A 19,809-nucleotide genomic window follows, 5' to 3' on the forward strand; every position below is an offset into this window, starting at 1 on the left:
TGGGTCATGTTTGTGTTTTTCTCTCTCCTCATTAAAAATTCAAAAATAAAAAAAATATCTTTTCCTTATTTTTCTCATAATTTTCAAAAATTTGAGTTGACTTAGTCAAAGATTTTCAAAATTAGTTGTTTCTTACAAGTCAAGTCAAATTTTCAATCTTATCTTTTCAAAATCCTTTTCAAAAATCATATCTTTTTCATTTCTTTTCTATTTTTCGAAAATTTCAAAAATCTTTTTCAAAATAATTTCAAAATCTTTTTTCTTATCTTTATATCAAATTTTCGAAAATTAGCTAACAATTAATGTGATTGATTCAAAAATTTGAAGTTTGTTACTTTCTTGTTAAGAAAGGTTCAATCTTTAAAATCTAGAATCCTATCTTTTAGTTTCTTGTTAGTTAAGTAATTAATTTTAATTTTAAAATTAAATCTTTTTCAAAATATCTTTTTCTTAAAAATCTTATCTTTTTATCTTATCTTTTTCAAAATTTGATTTCAAAAATATCTTATCTTATCTTATCTTCTTATCTTTTCAAATTTGATTTTAAAATCTTTTTCAACTAACTAATTAATTTTTTGTTTGTTTCTTATCTTTTTCAAAACCACCTAACTACTCTTTCCTCTCTAATTTTTGAAAATATCTCACCCCTTTTTCAAAAATTCTTTTTTAATTAACTAATTGTTTCATGTTTTAATTTTAATTACATTTTATCTCTAATTTTCGAAAATACTAATCCCTTTTTCAAAATTATTTTTGAAATTCTCCCTCCCTTTTCTTATTCTATTTAATTATTTAATTACTAACACTTCTCTTCACCTCTCTCCATCTAAATATCCGAACCCACTCTTCTACATTCTTCTCCCCTTTCTTTTTCTACTAACATAAAGGAATCTCTATACTGTGACATAGAGGATTCCTCTTCTTTTCTTGTTTTCTTCTCTTTCATATGAGCAGGAACAGGGAAAAAGGCACTCTTGTTGAAATTGATCCTGAACCTGAAAGGACTCTGAAAAGGAAACTAAGAGAAACTAAATTACAACAATCCAGAAACAACCTTTTAGAAATTTTCGAACAAGAGAAGGAGATGGCAGCCGAAAATAATAATAATGCAAGGAGAATGCTTGGTGACTTCACAAAGCCAACGTCCAAATTTGATGGAAGAAGCATCTCCATTCCTGCCATTGGAGCCAACAACTTTGTGCTGAAGCCTCAACTAGTTGCTTTAATGCAACAAAACTGCAAGTTTTATGGACTTCCATCTGAAGATCCTTATCAGTTTTTAACTGAGTTCTTGCAGATCTGTGAGACTGTAAAGACGAATGGAGTTGATCCTGAAGTCTACAGACTCATGCTTTTCCCTTTTGCTGTAAGAGACAGAGCTAGAATATGGTTGGATTCACAACCCAAGGATAGCCTGGACTCCTGGGATAAGCTGGTCACAGCCTTCTTGGATAAATTCTTTCCTCCTCAAAAGCTGAGCAAGCTTAGAGTGGATGTTCAGACCTTCAAACAAAAAGATGGTGAATCCCTCTATGAAGCTTGGGAAAGATACAAGCAGTTGACCAAAAGATGTCCGTCTGACATGTTTTCAGAATGGACCATATTAGATATATTCTATTATGGCCTATCTGAATTTTCAAAAATGTCATTGGACCATTCTGCAGGTGGATCAATCCACCTAAAGAAAACACCTGCAGAAGCTCAAGAACTCATTGATATAGTTGCAAATAACCAATTCATGTACACATCTGAGAGGAATTCCGTGAATAATGGGATACCTCAGAAGAAAGGAGTTCTTGAAATTGATGCTCTGAATGCCATATTGGCTCAGAACAAAGTGTTGACTCAACAGGTCAACATGATCTCTCAAAATCTGAATGGATGGCAACATGCATCCAACAGTACTAAAGAGGTAGCTTCTGAAGAAGTTTATGATCTTGAGAACCCTGCCATGGCAGAGGTTAATTACATGGGTGAACTTTATGGAAACACCTATAACTCATCATGGAGAAATCATCTAAATTTCTCATGGAAGGATCAACAAAAGCTTCAACAAGGCTTTAACAATGGTGGACGCAACAGGCTGAGCAATGGCAAGCCTTTTCCATCATCTTCTCAGCAACAGACAGAGAATTCTGAACAAAACACTTCTAATTTAGCCAATCTAGTCTCTGATCTGTCAAAGGCCACTTTCAGTTTCATGAGTGAAACAAGATCCTCCATTAGAAATCTGGAGGCACAAGTGGGCCAGCTGAGTAAGAAAGTCATTGAAACTCCTCCCAGTATTCTCCCAAGCAATACAGAAGAAAATCCAAAAGGAGAGTGCAAGGCCATTGATGTAATCAATATGGCCGAATGCACAAGGGAGGAGGAGGACGAAAATCCTAGTGAGGAAGACCTCCTGGGACATCCCTCAAGCAAGAAGGAGTTTCCTATTAAGGATCCAAAGGAATCTGAGGCTCATATAGAGACCATAGAGATTCCATTAAATCTCCTTCAGCCATTCATGAGCTCTGAAGACTATTCTTCCTCTGAAGAGGATGAAGATGTGACTGGAGAGCAAGTTGCTCAATATTTAGGAGCTATTATGAAGCTGAATGCCAAGTTGTTTGGTAATGAGACTTGGGAAAGTGAACCTCCTTTTCTCATTAGTGAACTGGATACCTGGATTCAGCAAATTTTACCTCAAAAGAGACAAGATCCTGGCAAGTTTTTAATACCTTGTACCATATGCACCATGACCTTTGAAAAAGCTCTATGTGATCTGGGGTCAGGGATAAATCTTATGCCACTCTCTGTAATGGAGCAGCTGGGGATCATTGAGGTACAACCTGCCTTGTTCTCATTACAATTGGCAGATAAGTCATTGAGACAAGCTTATGGAATAGTGGAGAATGTGTTAGTAAAGGTTGAAGGCCTTTACATCCCTGCTGATTTCATAATCTTAGACACTAGGAAGGAAGAGGATGAGTGCATCATCCTTGGAAGACCTTTCCTAGCTACAGCAGGAGCTGTGATAGATGTCAATAGAGGTGAATTAGTCCTTCAATTGAATAGGGACTACCTTGTGTTTAAGGCACATGGCCATCCCTCTGTGACAAAAGAGAGTAAGCATGAAGAGCTTCTCTCAATTCAGAGTCAAGAAGAGCCCCCACAGTCAAACTCTAAGTTTGGTGTTGGGAGGCCACAACCAAACTCTAAGTTTGGTGTTAAGACCCTATATCCAAACTCTAAGTTTGGTGTTGGGACTATACAACATTGACCTGATCACCTTGTGGCTCCATGAGAGCCCACTGTCAAGCTATTGACATTAAAGAAGCGCTTGTTGGGAGGCAACCCAATTTTATTTATCTAATTTTTATTTTATTTTATTCTATTATTATTTTGTGTTTTATTAGGTACATGATCATGTGGAGTCACGAAAAAAATATAAAAATTAAAAACAGAATCAAAAACAGCAGATGGAAAATCACACCCTGGAGGAAGCACAGACTGGCGTTCAACGCCAGTAAGGAGCATCTAGCTGGCGTTCAACGCCAGAACAGAGCATGAATCTGGCGCTGAATGCCAGAAACAAGCAACATTCTGGCGTTTGAACGCCAGGAATGTGCCTAGAGGAAAATCTGGCGCTGAACGCCAGTAACAAACATGAAACTGGCGTTCAACGCCAGAAACATGTTACATGTGGGCGTTGAACGCCCAGAGTATGCATCATCTCGGCGTTTAAACGCCAGAATGGTGTGCAAAGGCATTTTACATGCCTAATTGGTGCAGGGATGTAAATCCTTGACACCTCAGGATCTGTGGACCCCACAGGATCATCTCAGGATCTGTTAACCCCACAGGATCCCCACCTACCTCACCCTCTCTCTCCATTCATGGTCATCCCTTCTGTTTTTCATTCACCACCTACATCTATCCACTCTTCCCCATACACCCCACCTACCTTTAAAATTCAAATTCTCTTTCCCACCCATATAGCCGAATACACACATCCCTAAATCTCCTCCATATCTTCTTCTTATTCTTCATCTTTTCTTTCTTCTCTTGCTCGAGGGCGAGCAATTTTCTAAGTTTGGTGTGGTAAAAGCATAGCTTTTTGCTTTTCCATAACCATTAATGGCACCTAAGGCCACAGACATCCAAAAAAAAAAAAAGAGAAGAAGAGAAAAAAAAAGGGGAAGACAAAAGCTTCCACCTCTGAGTCATGGGAGATGGAAAGACTCATGTAAAGGGTTTATAGCTCAGTGGTAGAATATTTGACTGCAAATCAAGAGATCCCTGAGATACCTCAGGGGATAAATTGCCCTCCACACAATTATTGGGAGCAACTAAGGATAGGAACACCAAAATTACTAGGAATCATGCAACAAAAGCAAGGAAGAGACATAAAGGAGCTCAAAAAGCACCATTGGTCCTTCAAGAAGGCGCCATCCTCACTAAGGTGGATTCATTCCTTGTTCTTATTTCTTTCTGCTTTTCGGTTTTTATGTTGTGTTCATTTATGTTTTGTGTCTCTACTTCATGATCATTAGTGTTTAGTAACTATGTCTTAAAGCTATGAATAAAATCCATTAATCCTTCACCTCTCTTAAAAGAAAAATGTTTTTAATTCAAAAGAACAAGAATTACATGAATTTCAAATTTATCCTTGAATTTAAGTTAATTATATTGATGTGGTGACAATACTTTTTGTTTTCTAAATAAATGCTTGAACAGTGCATAATTTTGATCTTGTTGTTTATGAATGTTAAAACTGTTGGCTCTTGAAAGAATGATGAACAAAGAAAAATGTTATTGATAATCTGAAAAATCATGAAATTGATTCTTGAAGCAAGAAAAAGCAGTGAAAAACAAAAGCTTGCGAAAAAAATAGAAAGAAAAAAAGTGGCGAAAAATATAGAAAGAAAAAGAAAAAGCAAGCAGAAAAAGCCAATAGCCCTTAAAACCAAAAGGCAAGGGTAAAAAGGATCCAAAGCAAAAGAGTGTGCTTAAGAGCTCTGGACACCACTAACTGGGGACTCTAGCAAAGCTGAGTCACAATCTGAAAAGGTTCACCCAGTCATGTGTCTGTGGCATTTATGTATCCGGTGGTAATACTGGAAAACAAAATGCTTAGGGCCACGGCCAAGACTCAAAAGTAAAAAGTGAGATGCCAAAACTGTTCAGAAGCAAAAAGCTACAAGTCCCGCTCATCTAATTAGAATTAATATTCATTGATATTTTGGAATTTATAGTATATTTTCTTCTTTTTATCCTATTTGATTTTCAGTTTCTTGGGGACAAGCAACAATTTAAGTTTGGTGTTGTGATGAGCGGATAATTTATACGCTTTTTGGCATTGTTTTTAGGTAGTTTTTAGTAAGTTCAAGCTACTTTTAGGGATGTTTTCATTAGTTTTTATGTTAAATTCACATTTCTGGACTTTACTATGAGTTTATGTGTTTTTCTGTAATTTCAGATAATTTCTGGCTGAAATTGAGGGACCTGAGCAAAACTCTGAAAAAGGCTGACAAAAGGACTGCTAATGCTGTTGGAATCTGACCTCCCTGCACTCAAAATGGATTTTCTGGAGCTACAGAACTCCAAATGGCGCGCTCTTAACGGCGTTGGAAAGTAGACATCCAGAGCTTTTCAGCAATATATAATAGTGCATACTTTATTCGGAAATTGACGACTTAACTTGGCGTTGAACGCCAAGTACATGCTGCTGTCTGGAGTTAAACGCCAGAAACACGTCATGATCCGGAGTTGAACGCCCAAAACACGTTATAACTTGGCGTTCAACTCCAAGAAAAGCCTCAGCTCGTAGATAGATCAAGCTCAGCCCAAGCATACACCAAGTGGGCCCCGAAAGTGGATTTATGCAGCAATTACTTACTCATGTAAACCCTAGTAGCTAGTCTAGTATAAATAGGATAAGTTACTATTGTATTAGAGGTATGATCTTTTGACAGTTTAATCTTTTGACTGTTTAGTCTTTTGATCATTCAGGGGGCTGGCCATTCGGCCATGCCTGAACCTTTCACTTATGTATTTTCAACGGTGGAGTTTCTGCAGACCATAGATTAAGGGTGTGGAGCTCTGCTGTACCTCAAGTTTCAATACAATTACCATTACTTTCTATTCAATTCTCTTTTATTCTTATTCCAAGATATACGTTGCACAACACTTTGATGAATGTGATGATCCGTGACACTCATCATCATTCTCACCTATGAACGCGCGTGACTGACAACCACTTTCGTTCTACCTTAGGCCGGGCGCATATCTCTTAGATTCCCCAACAGAATCTTTGTGGTATAAGCTAGATAGATGGCGGCATTCATGGGGATCCGAAAAGTCTAACCTTGTCTGTGGTATTCCGAGTAGGATCCCGGGAATCCGGAAAGTCTAACCATGTCTGTGGTATTCCGAGTAGGATTCCGGTATTGAATGACTGTGACGAGTTTCAAACTCCTGAAGGCTGGGCGTGATGACAAACGCAAAAGAATCAAGGGATTCTACTCCAACCTGATTGAGAACCGACAGATGATTAGCCGTGCTGTGACAGAGCATTTGGACCATTTTCACTGAGAGGATGGGATGTAGCTATCAACAAGGGTGATGCCTCTAGACGATTAGCCGTGCAGTGACAGCGCATAGGACCATTTTCCCGAGAGGATTAAAAGTAGCCATTGATGATGGTGATGCCCTACATACAGCTTGCCATGGAAAGGAGTAAGAAGGATTGGATGAAAGTAGTACGAAAGTAGAGATTCGAAAGGATTCTAGCATCTCCACACGCCTATCTGAAATTCCCACTATTGATTTACATAAGTATTTCTATCCCTTTTTATTTTCTATTTATTATTAATTTTCGAAACCCATAACCATTTAATCTGCCTAACTGAGATTTACAAGGTGACCATAGCTTGCTTCATACCAACAATCTCTGTGGGATCGACCCTTACTCACGTAAGGTATTACTTGGATGACCCAGTACACTTGCTGGTTAAATTGAACGGAGTTGTGTCCACACATAGCCAGGAGCCATAATAATGATTCCATACAATAACAAAGAGTACTACATTGATGTGATCACAATTTCGTCCACCAGTCACCCCCCAAAACTGTGACCATAGACCCTTTTAAGTCACCCTTTTTTGAAAAACCGTGACTATAGAACCTTTTTTGTCACTATAAAAAACTATGACCATGGACCCCTTTAGGTCACCCCCCAAAATGTGACCATAGACCCTTTTAGGCCACCTCTCAAAACTATGACCATAGACCACTTTAGGTCACCTCCTAAAACCGTGACCATAGACCCTTTTAGGTCATCCTTTTTTGAAAAACCGTGACCATAGACCCTTTTTGGTCACTGTAAAAAACCGTGACCATAGACCCCTTTAGGTCACCCCCCAAAATGTGACCATAGACCTTTTAGGCCACCCCCTAAAACCGTGACCATAGACCAATTTAGGCCACCCCCAAAACCGTGACCATAGACCTTTTTAGGTCACTTTTTTTTTTGAAAAACCGCGACCACAGACCCTTTTTGGTCACTATAAAAAATCGTGATCATAGACCCTTTTAGGTCACCCCTAAAACCGTGACCATAGACCCTTTTAGGCCACCCCCAAAACCGTGACCATAGACCCTTTTAGGCCACCCCAAAACCGTGACCATAGACCACTTTTGGCCACCTCCCAAAACCGTGATCATGACCCTTTTAGGTCACCTTTTTTTGAAAAATCGTGACCATAGATCCTTTTTGGTCATTGTAAAAAACCGTGACCATAGACCCCTTTAGATCACCCCCCAAAACCGTGACCATAGACCCTTTTAGGCCACCCTTTTTTTAAAAACCGTGACCATAGGTACTCTATGGTCACCCTTTTTCTAAAAACCGTAACTATAGCTTTTTTTTTTGTCACGGTAAAAAATCGTGACCATAGAGGGTCTATGCCCTCTATGGTTACGGTTTTTTACCATGACCAAAAAAACCGTGACCATAGACCCTAAATGTTCTAGTGAGTGAGTTGGATTATTATCTTGAAGAGAGACCGATACCACAAACTGAACATGATTTTGATATCTTAAATTGGTGGAAGTTATATGGAGCGAAGTTTCCTACTTTACAAGCTATTGCTAGGGATTTTTTTGGTGATTCCTATCTCCACCGTTGCCTCTAAATCTTCATTTAATACGGGTGGTTGATTTGTTATGCCACATCGTAGTAGGTTGCATCTGGACACATTAGAGGCTCTAATGTGTAATCAAGATTGGCTTTGGAATGAACTTGGCACCACAACTAACAGGAATTAAGTGCTACACAATTCATAACATTGAAGGAGATGTTGACGTAAGTAAACTATTAAATTACATATTACACATTATGTTTTTATATTATTGATTTATTGAGTTATTATATGATTTTAAATTTAAATGATTTTCTTGTCGCTGTAGGATTCAAACAAGTTAGAATCTACCATTACTACCATTACGGGAAGAAAGGAAGATTGAGATGGCAGAATTATGTTTTTATGATATCATGAACTTTATTTGGTTGTTTATGAATATGGTTGGTTGTTTATGTAATATTTGATTGTTTATGAATATGTTTGGATGTTTACGTTTGTTGTTATTGCTATTTAAGTCTTTAAAGACTATGGATATTATGTTTGTAATGACAATTAAGGATTATCTTTGATTTTCTCTAATTTTCTTTTATTTTTTTAATTTTTATTAATTTTTACAAAATCCGCGGAGACCTAGGTTCCCGGCGGATACGGGGTCCCCGTTACCCGTCATGGGGATGGGGCGGGGACGGGGATCGGAGGCGGGGACAGGGATCGGGGGTGGAGGGCATGTCCCCGCCCCTATGGGGACCCGTTGCCATCCTTAAAAATAATAGACATCCATGTTTTCCACTCTGCCTCATCCTTCAACCATAACAGGCAGAGTGCAAGGTTGTTGTACGGCATCCACAGGAACTACATCAAATGTTGTAAAATAATCATCATTAATACGTACTAAAACAGCATAAGTAATTCATGAAACTGTAACTGAATAAAAGAATCTCACTTACCTCATCTAACTGTAACTAATCCAAGTCCCGACGCTATCGGAGGACTCTCTGCTCGTGCTAGTCCCTACTCTACTGTGCCATACCTATCAACATGTGGACATTTGCACTGCTGATAAACCCATATTTTATGATATATTTTGTGCTTAGTTTGAGTGATTTATTCAATCCTTCACCCACTTATTCATATTAATTGCATGGTTTTACTTTTCATTCCTTATTATGTGATGTATGTGAAAAACATGTTTCCTATGCTTTAAAATTAATTATTTTAATTTTATTATCATTCGATGCCGTGATTTGTGTGTTGAGTAGTTTTAGATCATCTAAGGTAGGAATGACTTAAAGGATGGAAAGGAAACATACAAAAATGAAAGGAAAGCATAAAACGGAGTTTCTGAAGAAACTAGCATCCACGCGATCGCATGGGCGACGCGACCGCATGCCAGTGCGAAGAGAGCGCGACACGAACGCATGACTGACGCGACCGCGCGCCTTGAGCGAATTGCATATGACGCGGACGCATGACCGACGCGACCGCATGACAAGGAAAACTCCAAATGACGCGACCACATGACCCACGCGGACGCGTGACAGAGGCCACGCACCAGAAATTACAGAAAACGCTCCCAGCAATTTCTGAAGCCCTTTTTGGCCCAAATCCAAGTTCAGAAGGCATAGACCAGAGGTTATGAAGTGGGGGAATGCATCCATTCAAGGGGAGTCTCCAATTTTAGTCACTTTCCATGATTTAGGTTTAGTTGGAGAGAGGTTCTCTCCTCTCTCTTTAGGATTAGAATTTAGATTTAGGATTTTATTTGTTTCAAGGATTATCTTTTTATCAGGTTCAATATTCCTTTTTCATGACTTGCTTTCTCAATTTAGTTTATGAATTCTTCTATGTTACATATTACTCTTTCGAATTAATGTTATTTGAGGTATTTCAGTTTATTGTTGCTTTCTTTTATTTATGTTACTGTTGCTTCCATCTGAAGGCATTTTTATTCCAGTAGATTTACTTTTTCCCTTTTTGGTCTTGGTTAAGAAATCAGTAACTCAGGAGTTATCAAACTCAAACATGCTTGATAATTATTATCTTTGCTAATTGAATTGTTCTTCAATAATCCCAAATTTTTCTCCGGAAATAAATAGGATCTGAAGATCAGACTAATTAATCCCTTGACTTTCCTTTGCCTTAGTAAGGGTTAACAAAGTGGAATTAAGATTCAATTTTCATCATCATTGATAAAGATAACTAAGACTGGACTTCCAATTTCTCATACCTTTCCAAAAGTCTATTTTACAGTTATTTATTTATTTTAATTGCCATTTAATTTACTCGTCATTAAATTACTTGTTCCTCATTCTTGAAACCCCAAATTTACAATCTCCATAACCAATAATAAGAACATACTTCCCTGCAGTTCCTTGAGAAGATGACCCGAGGTTTGAATACTTCGGTTATCAATTTATTTAGGGGTTTGTTACTTGTGACAACCAAAACGTTTGCAAGAAAGGTTGATTGCTTGTTTTAGTAACCATACTTGCAACGAGAGTTTACCATAATTTCTAAACCATCAATTTTCCGTTCTTCAAAATGGCGCCGTTGTCGGGGAATTGCAAACGTGTGCCTTATTATTGGTTATTGTAAATATTTTTCAAAAAAAAATTTCAAAAATTATATCTTTTCCAAAATACTTTCTTTTTGTTAGTTTTTGTTTTTATTTTCTCTCACTACTATGAACTCTCACCTCTTTGGCTATGAGTCTGGTTACAATTATGTTGCAGGAAGAGGAGACTACAGTGAAAACATGCATCAAGGTTGGAACAATCAAAGATAGGAGGAGCCACAAGGATTTGATCAACCCTCATGGCAACAACTACCTCCAATGGACTATCAACAATCATTCTGTGATGCATATCAAGGCAATGGCTATGGTGAGCACTCTTTTGACTGTCAACAACCACCACCATATGCTTATGAACCCTCTCCTCAATATGACTTTAGACCACCATACTCACAAGCCCTTTTCTTCCATTTACGTTCATACAACCCCAACCCAAATCCACCATACCAACCACCCTATGCACCGTATGAACCATATATAGAACCACCACAATTTCACCCCAATTACTCCCAAGAACCACCACCTCAATATACACCATCTCCATATCCATCAATCCAAGAGCACTATGGTCTTACTTTTGATACCCAAGCGAAACAAGAATCAACGGATCGTCTCAGGCAACCCTTCATCAATTGAATCAAGCAATAAATCAATTGGCTTCCTAACGTTCAGACACTCAAGGAACCCCCATGGCTTCATGTGGATAATCTAATGAAGAACGTCGCATGAAGGAGACATTAGAAACTCCGGTGGACAATAAAGAGCATGAATTTATACTGGAACAAGTGGAGGAAACCAGAATTATTGAAGAAGAAGAAGTGGTTGAAGACTTAGGAGATGCTGAACCTCCATTGGAAAGTCCATTCATAAGGCCTCCTTCCAAGGAGTTCGAATTTAATGTTGAGGAGGGTGTACAACCTCCAAGGCATGTCATGGTTGAAGACTTGGAAGAGGTTGATCAAGAGATGGAGATTCAAAAAGAAGAGGCACAACCTCCCATGCCCTTGGTGAGAAATGAAGAAGAGATTAAATTGGAAGAAAGCAACCAAGAGGAAGAGGTTGAAATTGAAGAAGCTTGCAAAGAGGTGGAAGATGTCAAAGAAGAGCACAAGGGAGTGGAGCTTGCACGTTCATTAAAAACACCTCCCCCTAAGTCGCCATCATCCTTCACAACATTCAAGTGGGTAAAATTCATATCCCTTAGCTTTCTAATTCCACTTGAATATGGGCTACTGGAGATGGATGGTCAACTTAGAGCTCTTTGTGGCATAAAGAGTAAGAGGAAGATGGTTAGTGGTAAGAATTGTCCTGCAAGGTTCATTATGGTTGGAAGCTTTAAGTTTAAACGCAAAGGTTGGTGTAGAGCTCAACTGAATGGGTCTAGGAAGTTGTTTGGCTGCTTCAGTGAGAATTTAGACTGCTTGCCACCCGGATGGAACAATATTGCTCAACAAGAAGACGGGTGCAAAAGCAAGGTTTGGGACCCCGGAATTCATTCTGGCAATCAACACTCTTGGGGCCTTGTCACTTGCTTTAACTTGCTTGAAGGCTTTCTGCACCTAGTTTGGGACCCCGGAGGCTATTGGCATTCTAAGAATTGGTGGAGATTTATGGACGAGTTTAAGCATAAACCGCCATAACAGGAAGCTCAACCAATGTCCAACTTAAGGACTTTAACTAAAAGTGCTAGGTGGGAGACAACCCATCATGGTATGGTCATTTTTTTTTTCAGTTTTATTTCATGTTATTTATTTTTATTTCTTTTTCAATTGAACCTGAATATTCTTCATTCGCATTGCATACTGCATAATTGCATACCTGCATAAAAAAAGGGGGTGTGCGACGCGACCGCATCACTCATGCGATCGTGTCAGTTGCGATAAAACACCACCCACGCGTCCGCGTCAATTACGCGGACGCGTGATCGGGAAATCGGCGTAAGAATCCAACACCCAGAAAGTTGGGCTGGAGTCATGCGGCCATTGTGCGTTTTGCACAAAATGCCCACGCGATCTCATGCACCATGCGATCGCGTCATTTGCACAACAGCAATCCCACGCGACAGCGTGAGCGACGCGAGCGCGTCGCATGGATTACACAAAATCCCAAAAGGAGACAGAGAGTTGCATTGAAATGACGTTGGATTTGTGCGTTTAGCACAAATTCCATCGACGCGATCGCATGCCCCAGACGATCGCGTCATTCACTCTTTTAGCTATTCCATGCAATCGCGCCACTCACGCGATCGCGTCGACCCCATTTCATTCCAGCCACGTGACCGCGTGCCCCACGCGATCGTGTGGATTCAAATTTATAACCCCCTCAGTCACGCAAACCCTACCATTCGCGCCCCCCCAAACCCCTCTCCTCCCTCTCTTCTTCTCTGATCACACCACCACCACCCAGCCACCATCACCGAACGGCCGCTACCCTGCCGCCACCCCCTTCCTTTCCCTATCCCCCCATACCCCCATTACCCCTACCTTTCACTCCCTGCCACCAAACAGCAGCCACCGCCACCGCGCCAGACGCCACCACCACTATCCCCCAGTTACCTTTCTGCCCCCACTCTCCTTAATTCGCCTACCAGGTTCCGACGAACGCCCCTTCTATCATTCATAGTTAATTTCATATTTTTCTGTTTATGTTCATCATTAGGTTAGTTAGATATGCATGTTGTAGTGGATTTTAGGTTGTTAGGTAGCCTATGATGTGGTTAGTGGATTTAGGCCTGATAATTGCGCTGTTCGTGTTTCTTGCTTTATGATTTTCGCTATTATGATGTTTCTGTGATGTTGCTATTGTTCATATGCTGTACTTTCTTATTTCATGCTGCTTTTTACATTGCCTTTTCATGTTCATACTCCTTATATGTGATTGCAGCTATGTTTTAATTTCATTCATATGAACTATTTTGTTGCTGTTTATTTTCCGGGACAATCCAATTTTAGCCGGAATGCTGCCCAAATTTCTGTAAAATGTTTCCATTCTTGTCTTGGTTTTGGCATTTTCAACTGTGCTTTCCTTAGATTCCCCCAAACCAATTCATGAATGCCAGGGCACGCATTCTTATTCTCTTTGATCTCCTAGTTCATAAATTGCATTTTTGAATTTTTGATGTTTGATTCCAATTTTTGCTATTTTTATATCTATCTGAATCAACATCAACCTGTTTTCCTTGTTTGGTTATGAGTTACCTGTAACTTCTAATTATGAATGCTTGTTACTTAGAAACTTATCCTTATGCCACTTACCTTAACCCATTTTTCACTAACTCACTAATTTTAACTTCCTAAACTCTTTTTCAATTCTAACCAAACTAACCTTTTAAAACATCTCTTCTGGTTTTTCACTTTCTTTTAACCTTCTAACCATGGCATACTGATAATTTTTCCTAATTAACATGACTTCTATTACATTTTGGATTGTCAATTCTTCCTTTCGAACATTTAACTCCTATACAATCCTTAATGCACATTTAGTTAACTCATTTTCCTCATTCTATTTCTCCTTTGCCACTTTGTGTTTCTTTTGACTATTTGCCTATTTGTTTTCCTATTTCTATTATATCCTGGTTTTCTATTTTTCAAGACGTCTGCCTCCCAGAGAAAGGGAAAAGCAAAGGCAATTACTGGCAAACGTAAAAGAGGAGAATCTTCTATGTCTATCATAGATCTCATGCATGATGCCTCCTGGCGGGAGAAACACTTCACCCCGCAAGAGAAGGCCGACCAGCTGCTCCTTGCTAATGATCCAGTAAAGTTTGCAAACCGATACTGTGAGCTGAAGTATCCAGTGTTTGCAACCTCCAGGAACCTATACCTGGAGAGGACTCTGAAGATCCCAGAGGAACTCCAGCAATACACCTCTGATCAGATTAAACAACGAGGCTGGTTCTTCCTGGAGAGAAACCTGACTAAGGTCAATGCATCTTGGGTACGGGAATTCTACTGCAATTACTTCAAAACTATCCTAGATGCAGTGAACCTTAGGGGAAAGCAGATTCTGGTCACTGAAGAAGCCATAGAAGATGTTTTGAAACTTCTGCTTAAAACTGATCAGACAGATGGTTATCAGAAAGCTGAGGAAGACATGCGCTTCATGAGAATTGATTGGGATGCAGTCAAGGCTAGGATAGCCCTTGACCCAACCGTTCCTTGGATTATGGGTCAGAACACTACCATGCCAAAGGGAATCAAGCGGATTTACTTGAATGATGAGGCTCGGCTATGGCATCAGATACTTAGCAACTTCATTATGCTGAGTACTCACGAGACTGAGATACCAGCCGCTATGATCACCCTCCTATGGTATGTGATGGAGGGTAAGGACCTGTACCTGCCACGCTTTATCCAGTACTATATGGCCAGAGTCCACGTCCAAGGCACTCTTCCCTTTCCCAATTTGGTTACACAGCTAGGCCGTCGAGCTGGCGTGCCTTGGGAGGATGCTGATGAGAAGCCACCTGCTGCAGAATGCAAGAAGATTATCCCTCACAGCAGGAACTTTCTGGATTTGGGCTACAGACCTCCTTTCCTCACTGCTACTGCTGAGACTGCCACACCATCTGCCAGCCCCTCTTCCTCTACAGCTACCCCTGCTACCACCACTGCACCCTGGTGCACGAAATTACAATAACACTTTTGCAATCCCGCACAACTAACCAGCAAGTGCACTGGGTCGTCCAAGTAATACCTTGCGTGAGCAAGGGTCGATCCCACGGAGATTGTCTGCTTGAAGCAAGCTATGGTTATCTTGTAAATCTTAGTCAGGATATCAGAAATTATCAGGATTGATTGTAAGAAGCAAAAGAACATGTAATGGTTACTTGTACTGCAGTAATGGAGAATGGGTTGAGGTTTGGAGATGCTCCATCTTCCGAATCTCTGCTTTCCTACTATCTTCTTCATCAAACACGCATGTCTCCTTCCATGGCAAGCTCGTGTAGGGTCTCACTGTTGTCAGCAGCTACCTCCCATCCGCGCAGTGAAAGCTAATGCACACACTCTGTCACAGTGCTGCCAATCACCGGTTTGGTTCCCTCCCCTACCGGAATAGAATCACTCTTTTGCGTCTGTCACTAACGCCCAGTAGGTTACAGGTTTGAAGCACGTCACAGTCATTCAATCATTGAATCCTACTCAGAATACCACAGACAAGGTTTAGGCCTTCCGGATTCTCTTGAACGCTGCCATCAGGTCCTGCCTATACCACGAAGATTCCGATTAAAGAACCCAAGAGATAACTACTCAATCTAAGATAGAACAGAGGTGGTTGTCAGGCACGTGTTCATAGTTGAGAATGATGATGATTGTCACGGATCATCACATTCATCCGGATTAAGAACAAGTGTTATCTTAGAATGGAAGCAAGCATGATTGAATAAGAAACAGTAGTAATTGCATTAATCCATCAAGACACAGCAGAGCTCCTCACCCCCAACCATGGGGTTTAGAGGCTCATACTGTGGAAAGAAACGTGTACAAAATGTTATGAGGTCATAAGGTACGGATACAATGTCAAAAGATCCTATAAGTAGTAAACTAGTGTCCTAAGGTTTACAGAATTGAGTAAATGACAGAAAAATCCACTTCCGGGCCCACTTGGTGTGTGCTTGGGCTGAGCAATGAAGGAATTTCGTGTAGAGACCTTTTCTAGAGTTAAACGCCAGCTTCCATGCCAGTTTGGGCGTTTAACTCCAAATTTTATGCCAGTTCCGGCGTTTAACGCTGGAATTTCTGTAGGTGACTTTGAGCGCCGGTTTGGGCCATCAAATCTTGGGCAAAGTATGGACTATTATATATTGCTGGAAAGCCCAGGATGTCTACTTTCCAATGCCGTTGAGAGCGCGTCAATTGGGCTTCTGTAGCTCCAGAAAATCCACTTCGAGTGCAGGGAGGTCAGAATCCAACAGCATCTGCAGTCCTTTTCAGTCTCTGGATCAGATTTTTGCTCAGAACCTTCAATTTCAGTCAGAAAATACCTGAAATCACAGAAAAACACACAAACTCATAGTGAAGTCCAGAAAAGTGAATTTTAATTAAAAACTAATAAAAATATACTAAAAACTAACTAAAAGATACTAGAAACATACTAAAAATAATGCCAAAAAGCATACAAATTATCCGCTCATCACAACACCAAACTTAAATTGTTGCTTGTCCCCAAGCAACTGAAAATCAAAATAGGATAAAAAGAAGAGAATATACTATAGACTCCAAAATATCAAAGAAACACAGCTCCAATTAGATGAGCGGGACTAGTAGCTTTTTGCCTCCGAACAGTTTTGGCATCTCACTCTATCCTTTGAAGTTCAGAATGATTGGCATCTATGAGAACTCAGAACTCAGATAGTGTTATTCATTCTCCTAGTTAAGTATAATGATTCTTGAACATAGCCAGTGTATGAGTCTTGGCTGTGGCCCAAAGCACTCTGTCTTCCAATATTACCACCGGATACATACATGCCACAGACACATAATTGGGTGAACCTTTTTAGATTGTGACTCAGCTTTGCTAAAGTCCCCAACTAGAGGTGTCCAGGGTTCTTAAGCACACTCTTGTTGCCTTGGATCACAACTTTATTTCCTTCTCTTTTTTCTTTTCTCTTTTTTTTTTTTCGAAAATTTTTTTTTTTTGTATTCATTGCTTTTCTTGCTTCAAGAATCAATTTGATGATTTTTCAGATCCTCAATAACAGTTCTTCTTTCTCCTCATTCTTTCAAGAGCCAACAATTTTAACATTCTTAAAACAACAAATTCAAAAGACATATGCACTGTTCAAGCATTCATTCAGAAAACAAAAAGTATTGTCACCACATCAAACTAATTCAACTAGTTTCAGAGATAAATTTTGAAATCCTGTACTTCTTGTTCTTTTGTGATTAAAGCATTTTTCTTTTAAGAGAGGTGATGGATTCATAGGACATTCATAGCTTTAAGGCATAAACTTTATTAATTTTATTAATTAAGAACAAGACTCAAATATAGATATAAGATGAAACAAAAAATAGAAATAGAAAATAAGACAAGAAAAACCAAAAAAATAGGCTCCTAATGATAGAGGTTTTCACAGAGTTAGGACTCAACAACCTTGATTTTGAGAAGTGGATGCTCCCTCAGCTTGAGAGGAGAACTTTTGGCGTTTCAACTCTTGGAGTTCACGCCCCTGCTTCTCTTGTTCCTTCCATTGTCTTCTTGGTGATTGGATGCTCAATGGGTATGAATTCATCTTCTTCTATCTTCACCCCAGCCTCTTTACAGAGCAAGGAAATCAAGCTTGGGTAAGCCAATTTGGTTACAGTGGAATTCCTATTTGCAATTGTGTAGATCTCACAAGCAATCACATGATGGACCTCCACCTCTTTTCCAAGCATAATGCAATGAATCATCACTGCTCTCTTGATGGTGACCTCAGAACGGTTGCTAGTGGGCAATATGGAACGCCCAATAAAGTCTAGCCAACCTCTTGCAATTGGCTTGAGGTCTCCCCTCTTGAGTTGGTTTGGGACACCCTTTGAATTGGTTATCCACTTAGTTCCAGGGAGGCATATGTCCTCTAGAACTTGATCCAACCCTTTATCTACTCTCACCATCCTCCTATTGAAGGAATCAGGATCATCTTGTAGTTGAGGTAGTTTGAAGATTTCTCTTATTTTGTCCAGATGGAAGTACATAACTTTCCCTCTGACCATGGTTCTGTGGGTATGGTAAGCGGTTCCAGTCATTCTTTGCTTATCTGTTAGCCACAGATTTGAATAGAATTCCTGAACCATGTTCCTTCCAACCTTTGTCTCAGGATTGGTCAGAACTTCCCAACCTCTGTTTCGAATTTGCTCTTGGATCTCCGGATATTCATCTTCTTTCAGATCAAATTTAACTTCCGGGATCACTGACCTCAGACCCATTATTTGTGATAATGGTCTTCATGTTCTTTGGTTAAGAACTTCTCTTCATTCCAAAGATTCTTTGGATTAGTCTCTTTCTTTCCTCTTGAGTTGGTTTGTTTTCCCTTGGGAGCCATGATATTGATGAATCTTGGCTTAGTGATCACGGAAAAGCACACCAAACTTAGAGGTTTTGCTTGTCCTCAAGCAAAAAGAAAAGAAAGAAGATAAGAGAGAGAGAGGGGGAGAAAATTCGAATGGTGTGAGGAAGGAGGGGTGAGGAACGTTCATTTATAGAGTGGGGGGAGGAGAATTTCGAAAACAAAAGAGAGATTTGAAAGGAAATTTGAAAAGATATGAAAAATATTTGAGAAAAGGGTGAGTTTTTGAAGAAGATTTGAGATTATTTTGAAATAGATTTGAAGAATGGTTTTGATTTTTGAAGATTTGAAAGTGAATGATGAATGATTGAAGTGTGATTTTGTAGAAAAGTATGGGTGAGAAAAGGAAAGTTTGAAAAAATCTGATTTGAAAACAAAATTGTGGTCCCCCCACCAAGCTGGCGTTAAACGCCCAGAATGGCACCCATTCTGGCGTTTAACGCCCATTTGTTGCCCCATTTGGGCGTTTAACGCCCAGCCAGGTACCCTGGCTGGCGTTAAACGCCAGAAATTCTTCCTCACTGGGCGTTTTTCTAAAACGCCCAGGATGCTGCACACCTGGCGTTAAACGCCCAGAATGGTGCCCATTCTGGCGTTTAACGCCCAAAATGGCACCATTCCTGGCGTTAAACGCCCAGAATGGTACCCATTCTGGCGTTTAACGCCCAAAATGCCCCTTACTGGCGTTTTTTCGCCAGTAAGCTCATTTTCTCTGCTTTTTGAGCTGAATCCTTCTGTAACTCTGTGAATTCCTTCATTTTTGATACTTGCCTCTGTAAGAACTAATCATACACCTTCCTAATGACTGGGTTGCCTCCCAGTAAGCGCTTCTTTACTATCTTTAGCTGGACTTCTGCTGAGAATCACTCAAGCCTCAGTTTTGAGCATTCCTGCTCAAAATTTCCTTCAAGATAATGCTTGATTCTCTGTCCATTAACAATGAACTTCCTGTCAGAATCAATATCCTGAAGCTCAACATATCCATATGGTGACACTCCTGTAATCACATATGGACCCCTCCAACGGGATTTGAGTTTTCCTGGAAACAGTCTGAGCCTAGAGTT

General features: G+C 39.8%; 1 non-coding gene across 1 annotated transcript; it reads right to left on the minus strand.

Moving 5' to 3' along the window:
- Nucleotides 1-1,480: 1,480 nt before the first annotated feature.
- LOC130958383 (small nucleolar RNA R71) lies at nt 1,481-1,584 on the minus strand. Its single transcript, XR_009077508.1, has one exon. It is a non-coding gene; the product is annotated as a small nucleolar RNA R71 (small nucleolar RNA).
- Nucleotides 1,585-19,809: the final 18,225 nt, after the last annotated feature.

Source organism: Arachis stenosperma, chromosome 10, assembly GCF_014773155.1.
Source record: "Arachis stenosperma cultivar V10309 chromosome 10, arast.V10309.gnm1.PFL2, whole genome shotgun sequence".
Classification (NCBI taxonomy): domain Eukaryota; kingdom Viridiplantae; phylum Streptophyta; class Magnoliopsida; order Fabales; family Fabaceae; genus Arachis; species Arachis stenosperma.